Here is a 25,058-nt window from a genome sequence, read left to right as displayed (position 1 = left end):
TGCTGCCAACAGATGGCTTACAGCTGGCATGGGTTAAGAACAGTGACTCTTCATCTGTACTTTAATTAGGGACACCCAAGTGGGAGCTCTGTGACTGTAGCCTCTACCTGGGTCTTTCGTGCCTGCCACTAATCATGAGCTTTATAATCTTGTTATCTACTTAATGAGTCATGAGCGGAGCACTGGATTGAGAAAGGAAGATTTCAAACTACTCGAAAGCAGTAAGACCATATGGTAATTGCAGGAAAGGAAAAAAGGAAGGAGTGTATTTAGGTAACTTCTCAGGATAGCCTTTAATTTTTTCCTTGGGCCCGCATACTACAGCTACCCCTGTAGCAGAGCTTTCCTGGGTGGTAATAGCTGAACTTGAAGGCCACCCCCAATGATGAAAGCATTCTACATTCTACAGAACATGCAAGTAGACTGGAGTTAGTGTCAATATAGGGCAAGGCTACTGCCTTATGACATGGAGGATTATTAAAAAAATTAGGAAAAATAGTGAAGTCGTTGCAAGTGGGATGAACAGCTTTTCTGATGCCTCCTAAATCAGAAAACCATGGTAATAGATCTTGCAGAAAATATTGTGGAACTAAGCAAATGAGACTTCAGGAAGTAATGCTGTTTCATGCATTGGACAGAATCAAGGTCCAGAATAATGGGAAAGGTCTAATGGCAGTCTCCTAATTTGAACCTCCTATCTTAGTGGTTAACAAATTTAAATATGTCATTCTGGGTTAAGCAGCTCTTCAAAGACATAAATGAGCAAGACCTTCCTTATATATTTTGTTATTTACTTTTTATGTCATTATCTTTAAATAGCTTTCTTTTGCAGATGGTTCATGCACCTTACAAACTAGAGTGGATTAAATAAAACTCTTCTTAACATCATTACGAACTTTCACGATAATAGTTGTTGCCCTGTCAACAAAGGAATGGAATGAAATAATTGATTTGGGAAGTTTATTTCCTTTATCCCACTGATAGAAGTTAACTGGCTAAAAATCTCCACATAAGAATACTTATGCTGTAGGTCCTGTTTCAATGATGCTGAGTAACAGAGGATTCAGAAAACTGGATGGAAGCCTACAAAGAAAAAGTCCATATGGAGTGTGAGCGGTCCATATGGTCAATTCCTTGTGGTCCTTGTGCAGAACAATCTGTCAGGTAAGAATAACTTCTTACCATCCCTAGGAGTGTCCAAGGGCACTCCAATCTCTGATAAATGCTAACCATAAGAGCACTTTGATTTTAACAAACCAAAGTGGAAGGCTCTTCAATTCACTAATGGCACCCACTGGAGAAAAATGTTTAACAAGAAATTTTAAGAGATGTGTATAAATATACTGCTTTTTGTCCCAGAGGCCGCTATCATAGAATCTACAAAATTTTGTCTCATTGATGCATCTGAGGGGATAATGTGTGTGCAGTAAAATACATACATTCCACAAAATTCCAAAATTTCTTACTTTCAAATGGTTCAGGTGTATCTTCTCATACTCAAACCTCACCAGTAAGATGTAATAACAGATGGTGTGTGCAGTCTGTGTGTTTGTGTGTGTGGTAGTGGTTTGTGCTGGTAACATATCAATCTAAATATTAGAGGAAGTCTTGGTGATATTACTAATTTTTTGGAGTGCACGGTTAAAGTAAGACAGATTATCTTTTTTCCTTTTTTCTTTTTGATGAAGACAGAACAAAAAGTTAAGGGATGAGAATCTTGAATGCCTTGGCCCTATGAGATTGAGACTGAGCTTTTATCTTGACATGCCAAGACAGTGTAGATTAGGCAGACAAAGTCGTTACAAATGGGCCATGAAATATATAGCCTGGTGGCGAAGGACAGGAAATGATTTTACAAATTATATACTTATGACAAATCTGCTGCAAGAATTCAATATTTTTTTTGTAGACTTCAAAAATTATGTCCTCAATGGCCAGTTATTTTCTTGTTAAAGGAAGTTTCCCAATCATACAGACCCAGAACCTGAGATTGTGGTTGACATATCACATGTGCTGCTATCCTGATATGGTGACTCCTTCTGCCTGTGGCTAAGAATTCCTAGGAAATTTCTGATCAATGAAGTGCTGAATGATGATTAATAGAAGAAGGTTGTTGAACTCTTGAATAGGGGCAAGACATACAGTTGGGATTTCATAAACCACATGTGGGTGTGAAACATGCCCATATACCAACAGGTTCAAGACCTGAATCATACGGAGATTTTATTTTTTTAACTTTTATATTAAAGTTTATGGTACAGTGAGTTTTGCTGAAATTACCATCACCTGCTAATTACATTGGTCTTATTTATTTATTTATTTTTTAATATGGAATTAAAAACATGCTTCATCAATCTAATGAGGAAGTACCTCTACATGTCATCAAGGATTTTTGGTTAAGGGCACATCAGTGAGTTGATTGGTAGATAGGACACAGCCATACCTACCATAATAGAAACAAAAGCAAGACCAGTAACACAATAAGAAACAGAATGTGGAAAGATAAAAATAATGCTTTGGGGTTTATATTCCTTCCCACCTCTGTCCCTTTCTACTACTTAAAATAGAAAAAGAATGACTCTATATAGATTCCTTTTATTTAGGAGTTCTCTCTCTGTTCTGTTTGAAGGAATGGAAGTGCAATCACATGTATCTGTGACAATAAATTGGGTTTGACTTTGAACTGCTTGATGATGATTCCATGAGAACTTAAATGATACTAACATTTATAGGACCCAATTCTTTGTCCTCACCCATCCTCAAGCTTGAACCAAGCTTTGTAATTTGCTCTCTCTCGTTGCTCTTGGCTCTTTCAAAAACCACCCTCTTTCATTCTTCATAGGTTAGATTTGTTTCATTATTCTTTTTAAATTTTTGAATTGAGTGTTTATATGTTTTCAACATTTGTTCATCTGCATTTTAAAACTGTTTATTGAAGTATAGTTACTGAAGTGTGCACATAATTTTAAACTGACTGCATTGTGAAACTAGCACCCTAGACCTGAAATCGTAACCTCTCAAAATCCTTCTCATATCGCCTTTCAGTTTCTACACTCTTCCAAAGCAGCGTTCTGTATGGGATTCTACAGTATTTCTTCAAATTGTGTATATTTTATGTCTTGTTTCTTTCACTCAACATAATGCTCGTAAGATCTATTCATATTCCAGGTAGTTCAGGTTATTTATTCTTATGGTTGATAAGTATTACATTATATGGATAGGGTACAATTTAATTCCCATTTTAATATTGTTGAGCATCTGCTTAGTTTCAAGTTTTGAGTCAAAATACTACTGTCATGAACATTATAGTACATGCTTTCTGGTTAACATATGTTGTAAATATTTCTATTAAGCATGTACTTAGGAGTGTAAATATTAGGTCAAAAAATATTCAAGTATTCAACTTTAAAAGATACCACCAAAGCATACAACTTTCTGAAGTGGTTGTACCAATTTACTTTGCCACTAGCAGTATATAAGTATTTTTTATTTTGCATTCTTATTATACTTGTTATTGACTGTCTTTTTAACTTTTGCCATTCTAATAGCTGTATAGCAGACACATTTTAGTTTTGAACTGCATTTTAAGCTATAATTTTCTTACAAGCGTTAGTTTAGTTTTGGCTCATATGTTTTGGCTTATGGAAATTCTAAAAGAATTATGTACTGAATATTTTGTAAATTTCCTTATTTTCTATTTAACCCATCATTTGCTTTGAAGTTTGTTTATCAGATATGAGGATTTTATGACATCTTCTCATTGATGTATGATTTTATTGCATTATGATTAAAGAACATTATCTCATCATGTTTCTTTTAAATGAAATTTTCTTTTCTCTGGTCTGTGGTTTATTTTTAATATACCAAGGGTATTCTCTATTTGCAATGCATAAAATTCTATAAATACATCTATTAGTGAAAATTTCTTACCCAAGCCTTGATAATTCCATATGTTGCTAAATAATTCATAATAAAGAATACCAATTATCAGAAGTTGAACCTCACAGAATTAGTGGACATTAGCAGTGAAAGGAACAGTACAGACAAATGACTTCAATTTTTTTTTCTAAAATTCACTTCTACCTATTCAAAATCTGGCAGTACTGGATCTAGTATTAATGCATTCCAGAATTGAAAATTCTTGCTGTAATAGGCCTGATCCAGTCCCATTTGATGCACATCTTTACAGCCTTGTTCCCCTGAGGTCATAGCTATTTCCAGAAGAATGTAGTAATGTGGATCTCTAGATATAAGCACACAGCAAATTGATTTATAACATACAGTGCCTCACCTCGGAGGATTCTCCATGAGCTAATTGCTCTTGATTCTAATTAGTGTAGCCTCCAAGTAAAGATAATGTAATATTACACCTGGAAAATGAATTCCTCCAAGCCACAATATCCTCCTGACATACTGAATTTATTTAATGTTGATCATGCGTATGAAATAGTTACATTTGCATTGTAAACCTTACAGTTGTCTTTCTCTTACTGTGTATCTTCCCCTTACTAAGCGCACGCACCCCTTCGTTTTCGAATAAGATCACCATTCCACCATTCTGTCCTTGAATTTCCTTATCTGTTTTTTGTTTGTTTGTTTGTTTTTAATTTGGGAATTAAGATGTTATTTTCCTGTGAAAGATCATAGCAATGTAACAGAAATTTGAGAATCTGCCCAGTGTTCAATGAATTGTCTTTTGAGACTGTCTTCTTGAATGGATTGCAAGTTAAGGCTGTTCTTCACTGAGATGCCTGTACAGTACCTAATACACACCCTGTCTCACAGCGGTGGGAACACACACACACACGACTGTACGAGAAGAGAGCAAAGCAGAACTCAGCTCCTGTGACAAAATTTGATTATTCGGGGGATGTGATTGACACATTATATGACTGACCTTGACCTTTTCTCAGTGAGTTGTGATTCAAAGAATATTAAATAAATGAGACTTTAAAGGTGATTGCACTCTCACAAAGTACAAACGAGCAAAAACAATGGCACGGTAATAATAAGCTCATCAAAATACTCCTATATTTTACAATTTGGATTTTGCTTATATAGTTACTAACATGTTCCCTAATTAGATTTTCCCCATTCGTTAACTATGAAATGAAACAGAGACACTCAGTATAACAACATTGGGAAAGAAAGTAGCACATGACCAGAATAGCAGATAAGGCAAAGGAGGTTAGAATTACAGAAAAAGTCATTTGCTATATATATAATTAAAATTATGTATTGAGATTTATATATACCATTTATTACAAACATAAAAAACTACCAAGTATACAAAATGCATGGTATCAGATAGCTTTCTTTCTCATATCATTTGAGATATTTTATTAACTTTATATGTTTTCTAAAAGCAAGATAAACTTAAAAATCAGTTTAATGTAAGCATTTTAGTAATAGAACTGTTCATCTTTTCTGTATGGCAGAGCATTCAAAATATAAATATTAAGAATATACAGAATGGCACATTCTGTCATGACTTTTGTTAAATGTCTTTATTTATTTATTAGGGTTTTTTTTTTTTCAGTTTACTCAAGACTTTCAGTTGTTTTAGCTTCTAGGAAATATCCTCACGTTATAAAACCCACATACAATTTAGAATGATTGACAGGTTCCAATGACAAAGGATCAAAACTAGATCAGTGGAGGGCATATATGTCAACAATGAACCACAAATGTACCCTAGATAGTCATAGAATACTTTTTTATACGTCTTACTAAACATATATTTTGCATTAATGCCTAATTTGCTTAAATTGGGGAAAATATTGCATATACTGATAGAGTAAATAATGAAGTAAAACTTAAAGGGTAAAATGTATCGACTGCAAAAGCACAGATGATGATATGAAGACGTGCTGCATTGAAAGTGAATAAAACAACAGAAGATTCTTTCAGTATTTCTTGAAGGATAGCATGATCAATAATAGAAGACTTTGTACCACTAAGGGATAATGGAAGGAATTAAATAATAGCAGAATAAAATATGAATAGAAATAATAAGCTTTTTCTGAGGTTACAATGAAGGAAGTTGCAGATAAGTTGTCAGAATTGAAAGCAAGGCTTCATAGAAATTGCATGAGTATTTTCTTTAAAATAAACACGTGCAGGTTAAGACAAATAGTAGTGGACATGGTGAGAACTTCTCGATCATAAAATAAATGAATAAATGCCAAACATATCTGCAAGAAAAGTTATGAATGCAAAATGGCAGTGACTTAACAAAGTAAAAGCACGAGTTCTTCATTGGTGTGATTATGAGATATTTCATATCATTGCTGTGGTAATCACATGGTAGAACTAAATAGAAGATGCGCAGGACAGTGAAACTTTCAGTTACATTTCTTCTCATGTAGAGCTCACTTCTCCCTTTTAATTTTATTTAACATTTCTCTATGAATACTTTTCTATTTTTAATATAAACTTGTTGTCCTTAAATGTGAACCTCTGGTACTTTAAAACTCACCAAGTCCAACAAGATACAGGGCTTGCATGTTGGAATAGCTTCAGGATATGTGGGTTGTGAAGTCGCCAGGGTTTGCACTTGCAAAAGCTCCCCGCTTGGTTTAATGCTCTACTGTTGCTGACTTGCAATTTTTATAATTTTGAAAACTATAATTCTTATAATTTTCCACTGGGCACTGCAAGTTATGTAAGGAGAGCTGCATATCTCTCTTTAAAGTTGAAAGTCTTTGTCTCTCTTTTCTTCTGCTTCACAGAGACACATCTCAGCGATATTCCATTGCCAAAATAACTATCTTTAGGATGGATTGCTATCATCACTCACTCTCATTTCCTCTGTGTGGAAAATTTCTGAGGGATATTCTAAATTGTCTAGGGATGTGACATCATATGATTATTATTGTTGCCTAGGGATTCCTCCTTATTGTTTCTCTCAAGCGTTTTATTGCTATAGATTAAGTTAGAGAGCTCAGGGCAACATAGATTTGTGAGGAAATGATGGATATAATGCTTTTAGAATTATTATGGGGCATTCATTGGGAGATATCTAGGAGGCATTTGGTAAAATGGTCTGGAGTTTAGACTGGTTTAGGAGGGGAGTTATCAACCTTTATGTTTTTCATGAAGCCTGCTGTGAATGTCAGCTCTAAAGATGAGTGTGCAAAGTAAGAAGTTTAAGGCCAGAAATGGTGACTTACAAGGTTGCAATGAGATGCCAATACTAGACAAATACAACATGCAGAGAGGGAGAAAGAAAGAAAAAAACCTGAGGAATAATACAGTAATAAAATTTAAATGATTTCAACTCCTTTGTAAGTAACTTATGCTATTGTCAAATTGGACTGTTCTTGACCTTTTGAAAGACACCGTGTTTCCCATAAATCCCCCACTTTTCTTGTCAAAATCTTTTCACATTAAAGATCATGCTCAAATATCTCTGTCCTCTGCCCTCTTATTTTTATACAAGGTTTTCAAGTCTGCTAATATCTCTAGAACTTTCATTCTACCTCTTTTTTATAACTCAGTTTGTCTTGTCATAGTTTTCCATGTTTTCATCATTTTTCCTATGCATTATGAATGGGTTTTGTGCCTAATTCTTACCTGTATCCCTGTATTTCCATTAGAAAGCAATATAGTTCTCTGTGCATGTTCATGTATATGTAGAGTTGAGCTGAGTCTACCAGCTGAGTAGAGAAGCTGGTGGACCTAGCCCAGGGCCTGACAGTATCTCTAGTCCAAGGCCTACAGAGGCCAGTCCCACACAGAAATGTCACCACTTGAATAGGTACATTGGTGCTCTTGACCCTTGGAGAATGCTTCTGCTAGGTGGAGTTGTACCCTTTTCTTTCATCCTTAGGTCCAGATTTTCAGTCCCCAGGCCCAGAGTAGTCTCACCTGCCACAAATTCCCCCACACCCTGGAGTGCACTTCATAGTCTTCCAGGATCTCTAGAATGAAGGTATCTGTGAATGGGATTCTAACTTGGTTGGGCCTTGGAGTAGAATGTAACAAACAACAGTATTTCAACAGAGCAGATTGTTAGATTCAACAGCATGTCCAGGGGCCTCCATTAGTGGTACAAGTTAGTGTTAATCCCTAGCCTGTTAATTACTTTGACTGGCCAATTAATCATCTCCTAAACTGTCCCTTACGGACAAGGTCAGATCACCAGGCAAGTCTCTGTATCTGGGACATAGCCGATATAGTTAGATCTGTAGAGCTAGATCCAAATCTGGGTGGGGAAAGGAAAACAGAATTTACAGATGCAGGGCCAACAGGACCAGGCTCAGCAGATTCAGCAGCTGCAGACAGCTGTCACTGACAGCCAAACACAAACACAGCAGAAGAGCTCTGTCCAGGGGCAGCCAGTAGCACAGACTACTGAAGGACAGGCCATCTTTTCCAGCCCATTAAGGCAGACGGCACCACTCATTGGCCAGGTATGACCACCATCCCAGCACCTGTTTGGCAGGGGCACAGACTGTTCAGACAGGAGCCAGTACCCACACGACCAGTAGTGGGCAAGGACATGGCGACTCCACCAGTATGTGTGGTCAGTTCAAGAAGGTCGGTAGTGATGGCACCTAAGACTGACCTTGAGCCTATTATCTGAGGAACCCCTCTACTTGGGGCCCAGATGCTTGACGAAGAGTCACTTCATGTGAATGCCATTCGGTGCTGGGGATAAACTAGATGCAGAAGGGAAATTCCAAAGGAAAGAGGAAATGCTTGCATGAATCCTGCCATAGCTGGGAAGCGTAGTGAAAGGGGGCGGCTTTTCTCTCTGTGGAAACAGTTCTCAGATGCAGAAGCCACACCAAATAAATAAGGAAACACTGACATGGATCATTGGAGTGTTCTTGCCCAGACCACATGATGAAGATGATCAAGCAGTATTCTTTACCACTGCTCCCCACTGTTCCAGGAAATTAATCCACTCTTTGGAAGGGATACTCATAATCACGTTCTGCCCTTTTGAACATGACAGAGACCACATAGTTTTGCATAAAAGGCTCAGGATTATCATTGTAGCAATGTCTGGCAACTTGAAATTGCAAGCCTTTGTGTCACCCTTTCGATCCAGACCTTTTTTCAGACTATACATAACATTGAAATTTCATAGGTTAGAATAAATCAAGGGTATCAATGCCAGCCCAGCAGTACCACACAAGCACTGATGAAGCTGGCCATCCAACTCAGTAAGGTAGAGCAACCTTCACAATTTAAACTGCAATCAGAAAAGCCATAGCTCTCTTTGGTTAAACAGCATTCATCTCTCTGGTTGGGTAGCTCATCATGACCAGCTGAATGGGCGCTTTATATTCAGAGACGGTTTCCAGGAAAGGAAGTTTAATCTTGTGATTTGGAAACAATAAATTATCTGAGATTTAAATACCGCAGGACTTATCAAATCCTCAGGTATTATTGGTTTGTAAATATCTAAGAGAGGTTGAGTGTAGAGCACTTGCAAAAATGATTTGACTATAAAATCAATTTACTTGTTTCAGGCATGAAATGGAACCAACTTTTCTGTGAAATACACTTCGAAGAATGTCAAGTTAAGATTTAATTTTTTCTTATGGAATAAAACCTATAAAGCTAACTTGCTCATATAAACATGAAATAAATGTCATTTTATTGGTAGTGAAAGGCTTTGATAAGATATAAATATGTAATATTTGATCTAATTTCTCAAAATTACTAGTGTTTTCACTATATGAATGCTATACACTTGCAACATTGTAGCTATTGGTTATTGCAGTTCCATGTTTGTATCTCTGAAATGATAACTTTCAATGTTCTGAGAATTCTCACTTATTCTTTTTCTTTTCTATCTTTCTAACACTTATATTCACATTCTGTGATCTCATTACAAGTTCTAACTTTCTTATGTAGTTCTTGAATATCTAAATGAATTCACCTCTCTTTACTTCTGTTCATATTAACCTAAGAAAACAGGAAAGCACCAAGGTCACTCTTGCTTTGGATATCTGCATTACTTGAACATCATTCCGGTGAATATCTAAATGAATTCCCCCCCCACCACCTGCAAAATCCATTCTGTTTTCTTCCTAATTTCCACTGTGTCAGACAGAGAGGCTTTTCGTGGGCTGTCTCATCCAAAATAATGTCATCCTGTCTCTTGCCTTTCCCTATCTCTTATGATCTACCTGTGGGGAAAGATGATGCTATTAGTGTCCCTAAATATATTTACCTAGGCACCTTCATGGATCTATGAACTCTTTTAATAAAGGATGAGTCCTTAAGCCTGAATTAAAAAAGGAAGTTCTAAACACTGATAAAAACAAAACAGAATAAACATGTTGATGTAGTCCCATTTGTCTATTTTTGCTTTTGTTGCCTATGCTTTTGGTATCATATATAAAAAATCATTGTTAAGACCAAGGTCAAGAAGGTTTTCCCCTAAGAGTTTTCATCTAGGAGGTTTATGGTTTCAGATGTGACATTTAAGTCTCTAATGTATTTTGTGTATTTTTGTGCATGGTGTAAAATAAGGTTCCAATTTCATTCTTTTTTACATGAATATCCGGTTTTCTCAACCTCATTTTTTGAAGAAACTATACTTTCCTCATTGGATATTCTAGGCTTCTTTGTCAAAATCGACCATATATGTGTGGACTTATTTCTGAGCTCTTTAATCTGTTCCATTGGTTTATATGTCTGTTTTTATAAAACTACTATACTATTGTAATTACTGTAGATTTGTAATATATTTTGAAATCAGTAAATGTGAAGCCTTCAGTTTTATTCTTCTTTCTCAAGATGATTTGGCTATCCGGGGTCCTTTCTAGTTTTATCTGAATTTTAGAGCTGTTTTAATTTTAATTCTCTAAAAATTAAATGCCATTGAATGGAAGAAAATATTTGCAAACCATCTATTTGATAAGGGTTTAATTCCAAAATATGTAAGGAACACCTACAAATTAATAAAAAAATAAAAAAAATTATCAAAAAATGGACAAAGTAAACATTTCTCAACATCATGAATCATCAGAGAATTAAAAATAAAATGAGATATCAAATCACATCCTTTAGGATAGCTAGTATCAAAAAGAAAAGAGATAAGTATTAACAAGGGTATAGAGAAAAGAGAACATTTGTACACTGTTGATATGAATGTAAACTGGTTTAACCATTATGGAAAACAGCATGGAGGTTCTTCAAAAATTAAAAATATAACTACTATATGATCCAGTAATCCCCTTTCATTCCCAAAGGAAATGAAATCAGCACTCGAATTGATATCTATGGTCATTGCAACATTATTTACATGGCCAAAATATGGAAACGACTCAAATGTCTATCAACATATGAATGAATAAAGGAAACATGGTCTATACATACATATAAGGAATATTATTTAGCCCCGAACAAAGAAAGAAATCTTGTCATATGTAATAACATGGATGAACATTGAGGAAATTATGCCATATGAAATCAGCCAGTCACAGAAGGACAAAACCTACATAATATCATTCAAATGAGGTACGGAAAATAATCATATGCTAGAAGCAGAATGTAGAATGATGTTTACCAAGTGCATTGGGTATAAAGTTTCAGTTATACAAGATGATTAAAGTCTAGAGATCTGCCGTAAAATAAATAAATATATCAAAAACAATAATTATAACAAAGTCTTGATCCCTCAACTGTGAACTAGCAGGTAAAGAAAGAAAAAATATTAAGTTTATCTTGCAATTCCCAAAATACTGAGAATTTTAGATGTGGTCTAGTGAACCCGAAAGTCTCATAAATCCTACTAATCTAGTAAATAACTTTGCTTTACATTAAATAACCAAAAAGGACAAATAGAGAGAAAGCAGGATATTTGCAATCTAACTTCCCCCTTCCAGTAGAGTGGGAAGAAAGCTTCTGTGTGTACATAGAATACGGTGGAATCGGCATTCCATTCCACATTAAGCATTATTGGAACTGCACTCTTCAGGGTCACTTACATTTCTATCCTTGTTAAAGTTAGTCACTGCACATACATTCTTATCTTAAGTGGTAACTCTTAAACATCTTATATGTTTTAATGTTTCTTTTTAATATTCTTTCTTTGTTTGCACAACTGATCTTTCTCCTAATTTTTTCCCACTTTCTTTCATTCTAATATATCCAGTCATCTTTAGTTTTCTCGCCTTTCATTCTTTTCTGCTGCTAGTGTTTACTGACATTTTCATATTGTAGAACATATAGAAAATAAAAATATTTATTTTGGACCATTGGGTTAAAAGGGAAATTGCTTAATCCTGAAGATAATAGGCTTATGGGCTACAACTGCTTAAGGCTCCACGAGTGTTCTACAGTAATCAATTATCTTGGCATCCTAACACATTCTTAGTACACTATGTGCAGTGACAAATTAGTTGGTAAGTTTGCTCACATTTTATCACTGATTAATCCCATTGAAATCTTCACATATCATCTATATGCCCTCAATTTCCAAATCTATATCTCTAGATATGAACTATCTTTTGAATTCCAGATCTATTCAAACAACCAATATCGAACATATCCACTTGCATGTCTATCAGTAATCTCAAAGTTAACATAACCAAAAAATGTTTCCCCCAAAACCTACCTTACCTACTTTGACTAAACCAGAGCTTTTTAACCTCAGAACTAATGACATTTTTTGTCCAGAAATGTTTTTATTGCAAAAAATTGCCCTGTGCATTGCACTCTATAGAGGCCAGCATATCTGACTTTTACTCACCAGATGCTGGTGACATCTCCCACAGTTGTGACAATCAACCAGATATTGCCAATGTCGCCTGATGAGGGAAGGAGGTCAAAAATCACTCCAAGTCGAGAACCACTTCATTAAAATGTTCAGTTCAGACAATGAAAGCCATTTTAGTATCTTCTTATATTATATCCATCATTCTAAGTGTTTAGCAATTCATTTATTCAATACTTATTATGTCTTCATTGTCACTGAATTATTTGAGACCTCTGTCATCTCCTGTTGAACTATTTCAATTGCCTCCCAATGAATCATCGTCATTCAATCTTCTGAAATTTACAATGAATCAGTCTCAGTTATATTAAAGTGTTGTTTCTGAAGCACAATGTTGATAAAGACCCGAACCAATTAAAAACCTTTTTACCAGTTCTCAATGTCTAACAAGATAAAGACCTAACCATGGCTTTTGCTCTAAAATAAATAAAACTCATATAATTAGCCCCTCCACTCCTAGTTGTAGTATTTGGAAATGTCATAAAGCAATATACAAAAGGAAAACATAGAAAAATGTTGAAAAGAGTATTTTCAAAAATTAAAAAAGTATATGATTAAAAAGCAAAAACCAAAAATGGAGAAATAAAGTTTTCAGTAATATAGAATTCTATAAAGGCATCAAAAGAATAAGTTGGAGAACTATACATGTGATTTATTTAAAAATGCAATTTGGTAAAAAAGATAAAAGTGAGATTTTAGTTGAAGAATAGAAATTGAAGAATAAATAGATTTTGAGGCAACAAAAGGAGAAAGGTCAAGGAGTTTCGTTGTAAGACAGGGAAATAAAGTTTTATGTAGTGCCAATTATAGTGATTGATGGTGGTAGTTTTCATGTTAAGATTAGAAAAAATCGAACAAGTTTTGGGTCAAGAACAATTAACAGAATAGACAAATGTGATCCCATTCATTGAGAATAAAATCATAAGTGGATAATCAGTTCAAAGTTAAAGATCATTTGTTCCATTTTGAAAATGTTGACTTGAGACATTTGTGATATATGTTTGGAAATGCCCAGGAAGTATTTGGTGGCATAATTATATGGATATTCAACTCAGGGGAGAGGTCTGCGGACTAAGAATATAAAAATTGAAATTAAAGTTGTCTGTGGTCTTCATTTTTTATGGATAATTTAGGGATAATTTCTCCAACTAGGGTTTGAATTTCTGCCCCTTCTTGCCGCAACAAGACTTTTGTTTGAATAGTGTCCATATTTTTGTCTGTTTTTGTTTGTGTGTTTGTGTTTTCTGGAATAACTTGTAAGAAAAAAAAATTTAATTTTGAAGCAAATAATATTACTAAGTTATTATCTGAGAAGTCCTGTTTATTTTTTTCCTAACTATTGAAGCAGGCAGAATACCTTTTGATACATATTTTAATCAAAACTTTTGGAAACAGCATAGAAAGATTCACATGAGGTCTGAATAGATATTTAAACCTACAACAATGAAAAAAATACTGATTAAAAAACACTATGATGTTAGAGATACTTTGGAATCCAACATCGACTTTGAATATCAAGAACCAGACAGTCTGAGGGACTCATAGTGTGGCTTTCACATGTGAAAGAATTTGTGGTAACTTAAGGACAGTTCCCACAGCAAGTGAAAGAATGAAATTGAGTTATACTAAAATGCTAATGGTACCTAACAAAGATTGTCACAATTTTGGAAAAAGGAATTAGATATGACAGAGAACTTAAGATAAATTTAGGGACCCAAGAACAGAAGATATTTCTTCCTACTTCTTTTCTATATTTCTTGGAGCATTCAGCTTCTCAGAATATCAAGGTGGACATGAATCTGGATAGAAGTTGTAGCAGAACAGGGTATAAAAACAAGCAGTAAATTGTTTCCATCACCTGAGCTCCCCTCAGTGAAGAGAGAAGGAAACACATGTTTCTGGATGCCTAAAATCACCAAATTTATCACAAACAAAAGTCATCTTGAATAACAGGAGTTATCTTGAATTTTCAAAATTTGATATTTAGCAGAATTGAATGTGTCAATTAAGGAGAAAACTGGTCCAGATTTAAAAGCATAAAGATTCATACTATAATTACATTTATAAATGTTTACTAAATGTCCAATATATTTCAGGCTCTATACTAGGTTATATAATATAAAGGTAAACAGACTCATAATATTCCTGATCTCATAGATCTCACAGTGGAGGAAGAAAGAAAGGCACTGAATAAGTCCTTATGCATTCAATTTCAGTGTTAGGAGAGAAAGATCAGGCTACTCTCTTAGTGTATAACAGACACACTTAACATGGACATGTGAGTTATAAACACCTGCCCGGGAAACAGTGACGCCCTTAAGCGAGATCCTTAAGAGTGAATTAGAATTTACTAGGTAAAATGAGAAGGTAATTCCAGGAAAAAGAAATAAAAAATAATAATATATTTTAAAGACATAAAATAAATCAGGTAAAATTGGAACATGGGAAGTGAGAACCAATGTGGTAGCACATGAGGCTATTATTAGTATAATATACTCTAGTTTCATTTTGCAAATATTTATTATGTGCAGCTGTGCTCACAGTAATAAACAGATTCTTCCATAAAGCCCGTCTCATGAAAACACATAAATAAACCTTTTAGTATAATGTTCTAAGATGTATAGGTACTACAGCTATACAGAAGTCTGGAGAGCCCCGCAGCATTGAGGAAGTCTTCCTGAACGAGGAAGAATATAAGCTAGTTGTGATTATTAGCGGAGAATCGAAAGTTCAGGACAAGGTGAAATCATATTCACAGACATTACAGTAAAGGCATGCAAATGTAGTGAAATAAAAAAAGTATAAAATATATATATAGTCCACAGTTCTGGAATGTTAATTCTGCAGCATAGTATAAAGGAACAGAAGGCACTTGAATAAGTCACATGAGAAACTCGGATGCCCATTCCACGAATTTATGCTTTTGCCGAGGTTCTAAAGTATTGTAAAAATCTTTGAGAAGTTAAATCAGATGTGTGCTATAAAGAACACATTATAAATATGATTTGGAGTTTGTGGAGAAAATAAATTAAAAGGAAGACCAATTAAAAGCCATCACAAAATTTCAGGAGATAAATTATGAGTACTTGAGATAAAGTAGAGACATTTCATTATGTGCAGTGGCAGTTAACATAATTAATTGTCTACCCAGGATTAATTTCCCTTTTGTATTATCCTAATTGTGTCCAGCTTTTTGTTCAGAAATCTCTCTTCTTCACGTATCCCATGCACCTAGCTGAAAAAGAGAAGGAAGAGCTGATTTTAATGAATAAGTACCATTGAGCAAGTACAGGACATACACAAAATCATTTGATCATTCTTGCTGAGAACTTTGAAAATAATGGACTCTCTTGGGACAAGTGTGAGAACCAAAAGTGCCGAAGCCATTACATTAACTTAAAGTTTTGTTTTTGTTTTGTCAATATCAATGTCTTTATTTATTCATTGTATTTTCCCAGGGAAAAGAGAGGGGGGAGGAAAAGGGTCCTCATGTGTATTACAAAATGATAATAAGCAGGAAGGGAATTACCTGGCATAGCAAAATCAGCCATCAAATAAACACTCCTCAGAAATGGGGTAACCAAATCCCAAGGGAACTCAAGCCCCCGAAGTTCAGAAATGAGAGGCAGGGGTCAGGGAAAGTACATGCTTTCTTACCCTCTCTTTCTCCTTATAAATTTAAGATTTCACACAAATCTTCGGTTCCTAGCAGTAGATATGTAGTTCATTTCCTGTTAAACAACCCTGTGACCACATTGACATAAGTTTCTTGCACCTGGGTGAAAGTTCCTGAGTGACTTGCATATGCATTTGTCTTTCCTTTCTTGGTCTTGCATCCCCATTTTCTGTTAATGAGATCATAAAATCCTAGTAGAAAACACAGATAGGTGGTAAGCTCCATGGAAGTGGAAATGATTTTTTAAAATCTAACATCAAAAGTAAAAGCAGCAAAAGCAAAAATACACAAATGGGATTATACCAAACTAAAGAGCTTCTGCCCAGCAAATGGAAACATCAACAAAATGAAAAGATGACCTACTGAATGGGAAAATACATTTGCAAATTATATATCTGATAATGGGTTAATAGCCAAAATATATAAAGAACTCACACAACTCAGCAAAATCAAACAAATTCAATTAAAAAATGAGAATGAGATTCAAATAGACATTTTTTTTTCCGAAGAAGACATTTAGATGGTTGATAGATGTGGAAAGAGTGCTATGTATCATCATTTATCAGGGAAATGCAAATCAAAATATCTATCCCTTGACGCCTATTAGCATGGCTATTATCAAAAAGACAAAAAAATAACAAGTGTTGGCAAGAACATAGAGAAAAGGAAACCCTTATGCACTGTTGGTGGCCATGTAAATTGGTTCAGCTACTATGGAAAACAGTATGGAGTTTCCTCAAAAAATTAAAAATGGAACTATCATATGATTCAGCATTTTTACTTCTGGGTATTTATCCAAAGAAAATGAAAACACTAACTCAAAAAGATATATGCACCCCCATGTTAATTATTTACAAGAGCCAAGATATAGAAACAGTCTAAGTGTCCACTGACGAATGAATTGATAAAGAAAATTTGGGAAGAAAAATACATAAATATATATGAACATATAAATATTATTCAACCATAAGAAAGAATGAAATCTTGCCCTTTGTGACAACATGCTAAGTAAAATAAGTCAGACAGAGAAAGAAAAATACTGTATAACCTCTCATATGTGGAATCTAAAAAAATTAAAGAATATAATAAGTAAACCAAATTCATAGATGTAGAGAACAGATTGCTGGCTGCTAGAAGTAGGGTGTTGGTGATGGGAGAAATGGATGACTGTTTTTGTTTTTTCAGTTTAAATAAACTGATTTTTAAAAAATGTCATGCACAATCACAGGACCACAAGTAAAGCAAAAGCCATCATTGAACCACAACTTGTCACAACTCTTCTTTTAATTTAAGACAATTTATGTTGGGTTTTGTTACCTTCAGCAGAAACCATCCTAAATGATAAAACAAATATATTTGGAGTCATGTAGATGATTTACAATCACATTTAGACCATTATTTATATCTTTTTTTTTTTTTTAGATCTTGTCTCTCTTTGCCCTCTGCAGGTTTTTAAGAATTATTACATTTTATATAATCTGTGAAATTGAATAAGGCAAGTTTAGGCAGAAAGGGAAGCATTAACTTTCAATGTCCTTGCTTTAGCCTATTTTATCAGACCTTTAAAGTTATTTTTATATTGTTTTGGTACTTAATTTTTTATAGCATGTGAAAATGTATTTGTCTGCCAGGGCCTGGAGAGAATTACAGAGAAGGCTGACAGATGACTCTGTCATCATTCTGTGTCATTAACCTGGCCATTTTCCCCAGAGCAAACAAAAGAACATATATTAGCAGGGAGAAATTAGATGGCAATATAAATATTTTTATAGTGACTTAATGATATCTAGTTACTTAAATAATGTTCTCTATGTGCTCTATTTTAAATATATAAACTAATATGAATTTTAAATGGTAGTTTTAATTTTTCCTATATTCCATCACAAATATATTAACAAATGATGATTTACCTGGCACACTAGCATGATGTATAATTTTTACTCAAAAACTATAGTGAATGACACATAATTTTAACTAGAGATGTCAAGAAAATTGAGCTACGACTTCCTAGTTAAACATTTTACTGCTTTAAAATATATAGCAATTGTACTTATCATGGCAAACAAGAACCAAGACCTTCTGTAACTGATAACAATCTAATGTCCAGTCCCTATATATTTTTTTCTATTTTTCTTGTTTATTCATGATACAGCATGCTGCATAGAATTGCAACTTCTTTAAAAGGTGCACATTCATCTCTCTTTGTCATTTGTTTATGTGTGTCTCTCTGTCTGAATGATTTTCCTTCCCACCTATTCTAATTGGTGAACTGCGTCTCATTTGCCAACCTTAGCTCAGATTTTACTTTAATGAAATCTCAATTGACTCTCACAGGTGGCAGAATTAATAGGCTTCTCTCCCTAACATTTAATGAGATGGTAACAGCATATGAGAAAGTAATCTGACCAACAGCATTTCCATAGCACGCTGTATATGTCACTATTATAAGGCTCAGTAACAGTAGTGGGTTTGCCATAACACAAAGGAAACTTAGGACTCTGAACCCTTCACTTGCATAGGCCCCTTTGAAGTGCCCCTACATGTTTTTTTACTTGTATCCTGTAACATTTATCTTAAAGGGCACCCCTAAAATTGTATAAGTTTAAAACCTGGAAATACCTTCCTTCCTCGCATCCTCAAAGTTATCTGCCATTCTAGTCTGTAAGATTTTTTAGGGAGAAAGATCTCGTCTTATGCATATTTATTTCTTTAGTAATTATCGCTCTTTTATATATAGCAGTCAATAAAACGTGTTGAACAGGTCATGTCATTTGACTTCATGATGAGAAGTGGGTATAAAACTGTAAAGATGAGGGAAAGACAGGAAATTCCTTTACAAAAATAGAAAAAGGAAAGCTGATATACTTACTTACCTGATACACCTAGAAGATAGAACCAGAAAATGCTCATGTTAGCCTATACAGAATAGGCAGCCAATTTTACAAATAAATTGTTTTTTAAAAACTCAGCTTAAAGTTAAAGATAAACAGGGAATTGGCTTGGTGGGTTAATTTTTTCAGCTGTGTGGTTGTGTTTACAGGCAAAATCGGTTTCTAGTCTTTTCAGAGTATGGAAAAGCTCTCTATGGCAGAGGTCCCCAACCTTTTTGGCACCAGGTACTGGTGCTCCTGTGACAATCTGATGCCTGATGATCTGAGGTGGAGCTGAGGCAAGCTCTGGAGAGCAGCTGCAAATACAGATGAAGCTTTGTTCATTTGCCCACCCCTCACCTCCTGCTGAGCAGCTCAGTTCTTAACAGGCCTCGGACCGGTTAGGGTCCATGGTCTGGAGGTTAGAGACCCTGCTCTATAGAACATTTGGTTATTTCAGAATATAACCGAGGGACAAAGGGAAAAGTGATTTTTCTGATTCTGACACTACTCTATTAATATCCATAATCTGCTATGGAGAACAAAGTTATAAACGAGATCTTTTCTACAGTTCATCTGTACTTGTATTTGTATTGAAAGAAAAAATGTTTATTATTCATTTGTAAATATTTGAAGGTCAAGTTCAATTGGATTAGAAATAAACTTCAGAATGATGTAGCAATTGAGAAATTCATATTTTAATATTATTATTATAAGATATTAGGTAGGTATTATTACTTAAACTTTATACTCTAGAGTGTTTATTCAAATCCCTGAGATGCAAAATAAAGCAAATTTTATGATCAACACCTAAGGTGCTCATGTATGGCTCTTCATTTCTCTTATGTCCTTCCCTTTAGCTATTTTTTCTCTACACAATATCTTACCATATCTTTTATAGATTTTATTCCATTACTTTCAAACACGTTAGTGATGCTAAAAATGAAAATTAAGATTACTAATGTTCAATTTTTCAATGAATTACTCTTGGTTATGTGTTTAAGCATCTGTTTTTTGAACTAATAGTTACTACATGCTCACATCCTCATTTTGTGCTAATTTCTGCTTACTAATAAGTCATTGTTTTTTCTCATAAAATGGGATAAATATAAAATTATTATTATGTTCTATTAATATATATTGTTAAATACATTATATATTAAAATCTGCCTTGAGTATCTTCTTAATTATGACCTATATTATATGTATATATTTAAATTATTTTCTGAGTTCTTAAACAATTAAGCATCAAAGGAAACATTAGTCTGAGTATAAAAAATGACGGGTACATTTCGTGTTACCACCCTCTCTTGTCAAATATTAATAATATGCTTCACCAGTCTTAATTACTTCAATGACCTTCTTAATTTAACAGATTCAACGTTTTTTATTTGAAATTTTCACCAGAATAATTGGTTAAGTAGGCAATGCATGATACTTAAACAAATTAGGCATTTTAATCAAACTTCGTTATTAATAGTTCGTTGGACAAAAAGTCAGATTTTTAAAATTAATATCGGTCATACCGTAGAGTAAGGTTCAGTGTTAAACATGACGCTTTGTCCTTTTAGATTTAAATTGTTCACAATGTGCAATACAATCAATTCCATATTAGTAATAAGACACTTATATTGCATTGGAACATATCATTTCAAATTCTTTGCATTTAAAAGCAATCAAAGTGCACATGATAAGAACTAGGTAATAGGACGAATGAGAATTTAAATATATTTTTTAGTATTCTTTTTTATTTGCATGCAAATTCGTATGAATTTCATGAACTCTAGTTGGTTTGTCACAAGTGGTTTATGTTTATTTACCAAAATAACCTTCATGTTTCCCTTTAGACAGTCTTCTTCCTGACTCAAGCCCCTAACCTCCCTTTTCTTAGAATATATACTTTGTTAAACTTTTAAGCTTTTTCTCTGCCCTTCTGAGATGTAAATCTTTTTTAAAAACCCTTTTGCCATTTGACAACCAGGACCGACTTTCGAAAGCACCCGGGAGGAGCTATCCCTTTGAAAGTGACCATCAAAGAAGATAGCCCTATTGTATCTCAATTTATGGTCAAAGATAGGTACCTATCTTCATTCAGCAAGCATCTTGCTTTGCTGAGGCAAGTTTCCAAAGTGGGGAAAGGGAGAGTATTTCTCTTCTACATCAAATAGAAATTATGTCATAGATTTATGTAGTCAAGTTAGCTTGGGAGGAGGGGTACATATTTTCTCAATTAATTATGATTATTTAGGAAATGATGTTTGATGTTTCTCTTATACAAGTCCCTTGACCCCTAACAGAAGTCACACATAAGCACTGGATTGGCACATAAGTCACTCATTCAATCAGTCATCCACTATTTATTGAGCACTTTCAACGTGCCAGAAATTGATCTTGTAACAAATATGATCAACAAGATCTCTGTTCTCTTGAAACCAACAATCTACTTGGAAGCATGCCATAAAAAAAAATGTTATGAAACTATAAATAAATGTGGTAAGAGAATAGAGCCCACAATGCATAGTCTAGATGAAGTAGTCAGGGAGGGCAGCCTCGAGTAGGTGAGATTTAAGAAGGGATCTGAATATTGAGAAGCTGGGACACATGTAAAGCTCCATTAAGAAATATTTCAGCAAGCATAGTTGGAGAAAGATTGGTAGAAGAAGAAGCTGGAGAATGGGGCAGGGTATGAGCAGTTTTTCTAGGGACTTAAAAATTGTGGAAAGCAATAATGAAGCAGATTTTAATAGTTAATGGCATAGATGTTAAGAGTAGGACAGAATGTCTCAGTATGGATTTTCTGTAATTAAGGAAATACATGATTTGATAACTGAGAACACTGGAGCCTATGAAAGACTTAATAAAAGATCTATACTTTCTCAAATATCTCTCCTCAACAGCTGTTAGGGAATGTGATTACAGTTCAACAGAGGAAAGGAATTCTGGAGCTATATCTTGCAGAAAACATGAAACTGCTAATTTTCTTTTCCTATAAAGATTGGTTTAAAATATTTACCACAAGGGAAATGAAACAACTTCTTGACTTTAGAACAAAGATATCCAGCATGTGTGGTACAGTATACACACACACACACACACACACACACACACACACACACACACAAACCACATAATACATATATACATATATGTATATATATACACACACACACACACACACACATATATATATATATATATATGGTGCTTTAGCTAATATATATACATATATATGTGTGTGTGTGTATATATGAACATACATATACACATTGCTTTAGCTAATTTATGTGCAACTAAGAATATAATGTAAGTCTATGGCCATGCTACTCTGAACACGCCCGATCTCATCTGATCTCAGAAGCTAAGTAGAGTCGGGCCTGGTTAGTACTTGGATGGGAGACCACCTAGGAATACCAGATGCTGTAGGCATTAAAAAAAAAAAATATATATATATATATATATATATATATATATAATGTAAGTCCCAGTCATGTATAGGAAGATAATTTTAATCTATTTATAACATGTAATTGTATAATTGTCTTTTCTAAGCACGAATGTGTGTTGTTGTTATTTGGCAACTTTCAACAATCATGATTGTGATTTCTTTACATGTCTTGAGGAATTCTGTCAGATGCTGAGTTTAAATTTTGACCAGTAACTTTGTTTCACTTTGGGAAACAAAGAAATAAAAATGAGTATCAGTTATTTTATCCAAAATTGACTGAATAATACACTGGTTTAACAAAATGAGTAAAACTCATGTACTAAAGGACAATATTGGCTATAAATTACTTGTAAAGGTATATGACTTAAATTTATGTTTACCTTTTGAAACATAGTATACAGGACATTGATTTGGAATCCAGGAATCCAGAGCCTTGTTCCTTTTTTCTAACAGAACTTGCCTAATTCCCCTATTGATACTCAAATCAAAGTGTTAATTTTAGAGTTAGCTGTAATAGAACATGTAGTTTGTTTAGCTCATAGAGCTTAGCTGAATATAGCTATTTAGAAAAAAATGTATAGAGATCTCTTCTCTCTTTTTTCAGACTTTTTTTTTCATTTTCTTTTAAGCTATTAAAAAAGTAGACTACAATATTATTAAAATGCTTGAGGATGATCTAGTGTTCTAATTGCTTTAAGTTATATTTTACCATAGTGATTTATTCTATCAAGTGATCAAAGTTAAAATCTTGTGTAACATGTGGAAGAACAAAATAATCTTGAGAACCCAAAGTGGCAGCTGGATAGTGAATTAAGTGTTTATTTGATAATTCTGTTGAAATGATTATCCACACCAATCTTCATTTCCTCTTATTATTTTCCATTTTATCTACATGAACTTTAACTTTATAGAATTTTACACATAGAAATGATTAATGGTTTTGATTAATTTCTTATAACCTGTCTCCCTTACAAGACTATATGGTATCTTATACAAATGATTGTTCTACTTGCAAACATGCAACTAACACATAAAACATGCTCAACAAATATTTATTGAATGGATTAAAAATAAATCAATATGATATGTTATAAATAAGACACTCGTTGAAGTAGTTCCTGATTTGTAACATACACATATCAAATGGACATAAATTTGATTTACTGTACCATTTTGTCATTTTACATACTTTACATTCTTCAATACAATAATAACGTAGACCTAATACCAGAATATGTGTATTGTACATAATTATATATACAATTTACTTACTTCTATGTCAGATTCAGTCTTAGGCAGTCTCTCCCTTCTTATTGGCAAAAGGTGTTTTGAAGCTTATATCCTTTCAAATAGCCAATGTCCCTTTCTGTCTCTGTGTCCTAAGACAGCCTATCAGTGTTCTAATTTGTTATTCTAATAAAATTCATCTGTTTGGGACAGGCTTGGGTCAAAAGCAATACTTCAGTGAATCACTGTGTCAGAAGAAATGAGATGTCTTGCCTAGGATGTCTGCTTGTTTCCACTTCCTGCTGGTAGTTTGCTACCTGCCTAAATCACATGAACTCAGAAAGAGGGAAGACATTTCTCTCTAAGGAGATACTGTATTGCTGTTACCGAAAGAGAAAATAGATACATATCTGACAGAGAGGAAAATAGAATGGATAGACATTACAAGGAATAACAATTCATGCTCTCAATATGCATAATGTTCTAAAAACTTTATGAAGAGGAAATTCTCCTTGAGGAATGACATGATAAAGGCACTTGAGCTGAGCCCACTTCAACGGGCTTGTTGCTCAAAAGTACGCATATATCTGGCACAAGACTGTTGCTAATACTGTTTAGATTATCCTCTTGAAAACTCTTACAAGTCTTTTCATAAAATGAACACCGGGGCTACAATAATTAAGTATAAGTTAAAAGCTCTCTTCTCTGGTATATCTGTAAAAACTACAGGTACAAGTCCATTGACTTGAAAGATAGTCGCTGTGTTTCTATGATGTTCCAGACACCCTATGTGAATAGAATAATAATAACAATAATCAAATAATGACATGTAAAGTGCACTTGACTGCAAGGATTCTGCATTCTAGTTGAGAAAGATGACATCCAAGCAAAAGATTGAGAAAACGTTTTTTTTAATTTGGAATAGTTAACTTTTTATGGTGGGATTACTGGTACACATAGGATTACTGAAAAATGGGCAATTGGTAGAAGTCATATTTAATACGGAATGGCTAAACACTTTCCCACACATTCTGAGACCAAGCAAACCAAATAAGAGGAAAAACAAAGGGAAATGACAGCTAGAACAACTGTACATTCATG

The 25,058-nt window shown here is 34.1% G+C and overlaps 2 pseudogenes; both read left to right on the top strand.

The window, feature by feature from the left end:
• The first annotated feature begins 6,033 nt into the window (after window positions 1-6,033).
• On the top strand, window positions 6,034-8,562 carry LOC120622135 (nuclear transcription factor Y subunit alpha-like; annotated as a pseudogene).
• Window positions 8,563-22,592: 14,030 nt separating this feature from the next.
• On the top strand, window positions 22,593-22,711 carry LOC120622242 (uncharacterized; annotated as a pseudogene).
• The last annotated feature ends 2,347 nt before the right edge of the window (window positions 22,712-25,058 follow it).

This window comes from Pteropus medius, unplaced genomic scaffold (genome assembly GCF_902729225.1).
Source record: "Pteropus medius unplaced genomic scaffold, Ma_sr-lr_union100, whole genome shotgun sequence".
Classification (NCBI taxonomy): Eukaryota; Metazoa; Chordata; class Mammalia; order Chiroptera; family Pteropodidae; genus Pteropus; species Pteropus medius.
This window is presented reverse-complemented; position numbering and strand designations above follow the sequence as displayed.